Source organism: Hipposideros armiger, unplaced genomic scaffold (assembly GCF_001890085.2).
Source record: "Hipposideros armiger isolate ML-2016 unplaced genomic scaffold, ASM189008v1 scaffold_544, whole genome shotgun sequence".
Taxonomy (NCBI): Eukaryota; Metazoa; Chordata; class Mammalia; order Chiroptera; family Hipposideridae; genus Hipposideros; species Hipposideros armiger.
The window spans coordinates 200,736-206,000 of record NW_017731894.1 but is presented as its reverse complement, the minus strand read 5'-3'; positions in this window follow the sequence as shown (position 1 = coordinate 206,000).

Sequence of the window (5,265 nt, the reverse complement as noted above, 5' to 3'; positions counted from 1 at the left end):
TGGTGTATTTTCCTATTTTTAAATTTTTAACCACTCTCTGCCTTCATATTTGCAGCATGTTTCTTATAGACAACATACGACTGGGTGTTGCTTTATATCCACTCCAACATTCTATGTTTTGTAATTGATGTGTTTAGACAATTTACATGTCATATAAATTTTATATGGTTGGGTTAAAATCTGCCACCTTCCTAGTTGTATGTTATTTGTTCTGTCTGTTCGTTATGCCCCCCAACCCCCCCCCCACTTCTTGCCTGCTTTTTAGTTAATGGAATATTCTATTTTATCTCTACTGTTGGGTTATGATTTACACCTTTAAAAAGTCACTGCAGTGGTTGCCCTAGGGTTTCCAATACGGATCTTTAATTTATCACAATCTAATTTCCAAACACTATTACACCACTTTGCGTGTAGTGTAAGAACCTCCCAACAGTATATTTCCAACTCTTCCCTCCCATTTTAGCTTTATTACTGTCATTTATTTGACTTGTGCACATGCTATAAACCCACACTGTATTGTTATTATTTTTGCTTTCTGCAGTCAATTATCTTTTAGAGCAATTGAAAATAAGAAAAAGATACGACTTTTTTTTTTTTTAATCTGCCTACATTTTAACCATTTCTAGAAGTCTCCATGTCGTTGTGTTGATCCAAGTCTCTGCCTGGTGATAATTCTTTCTGCCTGAAGAACCCCCTTTAACATCAGTGGTCTGACGACAGTGCCGCAGCAGATGACCCTGCCATCTCTAGGCTGAAGGGACAAAGCGGGAGACGCTGCTCCCAGAGGCCAGTTTCTAGCCTGTCCTGTGGGGACTGTCAAGAAAAAAGATACTGCTGACACCTAAGAGACCACCCTAGCCGTAGCGTGAGGGGGACTGGAACCCCAGCCTCTCTCTCTGCCCCCCTCCAGTCTCCTGTCGGTGGCTTTCTTTCCTCTAGGACTGCCTGAAACTGGCTGACCTGGAAGTCTGGGCATGTAACCTGCAGGGGACTGTCAAGGAAACGCTCTGGGTGGCATCCGCCCATCTCCAGAGACCTCCAGGCTAGCCACTTAACTAAGCAGGGCTGACATCCTCCATCGTACCCCAGAAGAGAGAGGTCAGGGTTGACGGGTATTTAGAATTTTCAGGTGAGAGCCCGACTGGTTCAGGTGGGTCTTTCAATGTGGGGGGATGAGCTGGCCCACAAATGAGGGAGGTCTTGAAGGGACTGTGGCTGCCTGGTTATTTTCTAATTGAGCTTTGAGTCCAGGTCAGCCCTCCGATGTGGCAATACAGGGGCTCTGTGCCCAGGGGGCAACACATTATTTACACAAACCAGTTTTCAGGAACTCCCTGAAGCAAACAGTGAGCTGATGGGCTGTTTCAGTCTTCTCCTCCTGGCCAGGACTTTCCTGGAACAGATCCTGATGTCATTTTGACATAGCTGGTCTTTGCTTTCAGTCTTGTTAAGTTTTGTGGATACAGATGGTCTCGTTTCTTAGGGCAGAACTGACAGAAACTGTAGACCCAGATCCTGGGGCCTCAGTCCTCACGCCAGGGCTGCAGATAAATGTGTGCAGCCTTGCATGCGGATGTTACAGTGCGTGGTTCACATGAGACATGAGAGTAACGCACCCTGCCAGGCGTGGAGGAGAAACGGCTACCTCTGTGCCAGTTCACAGTCGCCCAGGAGTCAGCTTTCCACAATGGGAGGTTGTCACTGCCTAGCAGCTCTGCAGGGGGGCTGAAAGATGAGACTAGAGTATAGCTGTGTATGTGCATGTGCACCCCTGGGTGTTTGGTTAACAGATGGTATTAGGCTTCTGGTCTCAAATCGCCATGCCTGCTGTTTTGAGCTGTGTCTGTCTGCAGGCTGACTGTGGGAGGCAGGTGAGGAGACTCTGACCTTACTTGGCCCGAGCATTTAAGGATGTCTCTCATCTGAACAAATGGGGATGGACGCCTCCTCTGTTAGCGAGNATAACGAGAGCTGCCATGTTAACAATAATGAGCTCTCTGACCCATGAACACGGTACCTCTGACAGTTTATTTAGGCTTTCTTTGATTTTTATCATCACCGTTACCGTTTTCAGCATACCGATACTGTACACGTGTTTTAGAATTACACCAAAGCATGCCAGGCGTTTGGGTGTATTGTGAATGGTATCCTGTTTAAAATGTGAATTGATAACATTTATTGCAATTATATAGAAATGCAATTGATTTTTTATATTGACCTCATATCCTAAATTCACTTGTTTTAGTAGCTCTTTTTTTGGGGGGGGGTGTAGAGTCTTGGGGATATTTTACATAGGCAATCATGTTATTCCTGACTATAGTTTTGCTGCTTACTTTTCAGTCTTCATGCCCTTTTCCCCTGTTCCCTGTGCACTGGCTGGAACCCCCAGGATGATGTTGGGTCAGAGTGGTGATAGCACATATCCGTGCCTCTTCCCAATCTTACACGTTACCTATGATGTGGTAGGTTTCTTGTAGGAGCTTTGGATGAAGATGAGAAAGTTCTGCTCTAGCCCTAACTTGTTGAGCTGTTGAATTAGCATGAATGGATGTTGAACTTGGTCCAGCATTGTTTCATGGCATCGATTGCCATGATTGCATAATTTTTCTTAAGTCGGTTGATATTGTCAATTACATTGATTTTCAGATATTGAGTCACCCTGTATTCCTTGTGCAAACCTAACTTAGTCACCGTATAATTCTTTTTTTGTTTATTGCTGTGTTCAATTTGCTAGTATTTTGTTGAGGGGTTTTGTGTTTAAACTTTTTCCTATAGTTTTCTTTTATGTACCGCCTTTGTCCAGTTTTGGTATCAGGGTGATACTAGCTTCATAAAGTGAAACACGGAGTGTTCCCTCCTGTTCTCTTTTCTGGAAGAGACTGTGTAAATTCAGTGCTCACACTTCTTTAAATGGTTTGAATTTTCCAATGAAATCATCTGAGTCTGGAGACTTTTTTTTCCTAAGGCTTTTAAATTGCAAATTTGATTTAATAGTGTTAGGACTATTCTAATTACCTATTTTATATTGAGCAAGTTTTGATAGTTTGTGATGAATTGGCCCATTTTATCTAAATTGTCAAATTTATGAAAATAATGTTGTTTATAATGTTTCTTTACAGCCTTTTCATGATTGTTAAGATCTGTACTGGTGTCCCATATTTCATTTCTGCAATTGGCAGTATGTTTCTTTTCTCTCTTTTTTCTTGGTCAGTCTGGTAGAGGTTTATGAATTTTATCTGTCTTCAAAGAACTAGCTTTCAATTTTCATTTATTTTTCTCTATATTTTCACTTTTAAAATTTTGATTGATTTCTTCTTCTAATCATTTCCTTTTGTGGCTTTGGATTTGATTTCCTCTTTATCTTGCTGCTTCACATGGAAGCTTAGATCACTTTTTGAGACATTTCTTCTTTTCCAATATAAGCATTTTAATGCTATGCATTTTCCTCTAGGCACTGTGTTGTTTTGGCCTGTCCCTCAGACTTTGATATTCTACTTTTATTTTCATGCACTGTACAATTATTTCCCCTAATTTGCTTTGTGACTTCCTCTTTGACTCATATGTTAATTAGATATTTATTGTTTATTTTTGAGATATTGGAGGATTTTCCAGATACCTTTCTGGAATTGATTTCTGATTGAACTCCATTTGGTCAGAGAACATACTTTGTAGGGTGTTAATGTATTCATATTGTTGCGTATTTTTTATGTTCCAGAATATGGTCTATCTTGCTAAGTGCTCCTTGTACTGTTACAAAGGATGCTATGTTGCTGTTGTTGGCTGGGTTGCCCCACAGATGTCAGCGAGGTTGGTTGATAGTGTCCAAATCGTCCGTATCCTCACTTCCTTGTGCAAGTTTCCTCCCATTCCTGAGAGAGCGAGTGTTGACCTCTCCTACTGTGATTATGGGTTTTTCTGTTTCTCCTTTTTATTTCTCTGAGTTTTTGCTTCGTGCAGTGTGAAGTTCTGTTGTTAGGTGCATACACGTTGAGGATCGTTACGTGTTCTAGGTGAACTGACCCCTTTAGAAAGATGTAATCCCTCTTTTGGTCCCCATGCATTATTGCTTATTTGCTGTTTGTGTCATACTTTTTATTGAGACACAATTGACGTATTAGTTTCCGATGTACAACATACTGGTTTGATATTATGAAATGATGGCCACAGTAAGTCTGGTGAATACCCATCACCACACACAGTTACAAAATCTTTTTTTCTTGTGATGAGAACTTTTAAGATCTACTTGCTTTCTTAGCCACTTTCACATAGGCAGTACAGTATTATCTGTAGTTGTCAGGCTGCACATTACATTATGTTTTCTCATATTAATGCAGCTGCTTCCATTTTTTTGTTAGTGTTTGCATGGTGTATTTTCCTATTTTTAAATTTTTAACCACTCTCTGCCTTCATATTTGCAGCATGTTTCTTATAGACAACATACGACTGGGTGTTGCTTTATATCCACTCCAACATTCTATGTTTTGTAATTGATGTGTTTAGACAATTTACATGTCATATAAATTTTATATGGTTGGGTTAAAATCTGCCACCTTCCTAGTTGTATGTTATTTGTTCTGTCTGTTCGTTATGCCCCCCAACCCCCCCCCCACTTCTTGCCTGCTTTTTAGTTAATGGAATATTCTATTTTATCTCTACTGTTGGGTTATGATTTACACCTTTAAAAAGTCACTGCAGTGGTTGCCCTAGGGTTTCCAATACGGATCTTTAATTTATCACAATCTAATTTCCAAACACTATTACACCACTTTGCGTGTAGTGTAAGAACCTCCCAACAGTATATTTCCAACTCTTCCCTCCCATTTTAGCTTTATTACTGTCATTTATTTGACTTGTGCACATGCTATAAACCCACACTGTATTGTTATTATTTTTGCTTTCTGCAGTCAATTATCTTTTAGAGCAATTGAAAATAAGAAAAAGATACGACTTTTTTTTTTTTTAATCTGCCTACATTTTAACCATTTCTAGAAGTCTCCATGTCGTTGTGTTGATCCAAGTCTCTGCCTGGTGATAATTCTTTCTGCCTGAAGAACCCCCTTTAACATCAGTGGTCTGACGACAGTGCCGCAGCAGATGACCCTGCCATCTCTAGGCTGAAGGGACAAAGCGGGAGACGCTGCTCCCAGAGGCCAGTTTCTAGCCTGTCCTGTGGGGACTGTCAAGAAAAAAGATACTGCTGACACCTAAGAGACCACCCTAGCCGTAGCGTGAGGGGGACTGGAACCCCAGCCTCTCTCTCTGCCC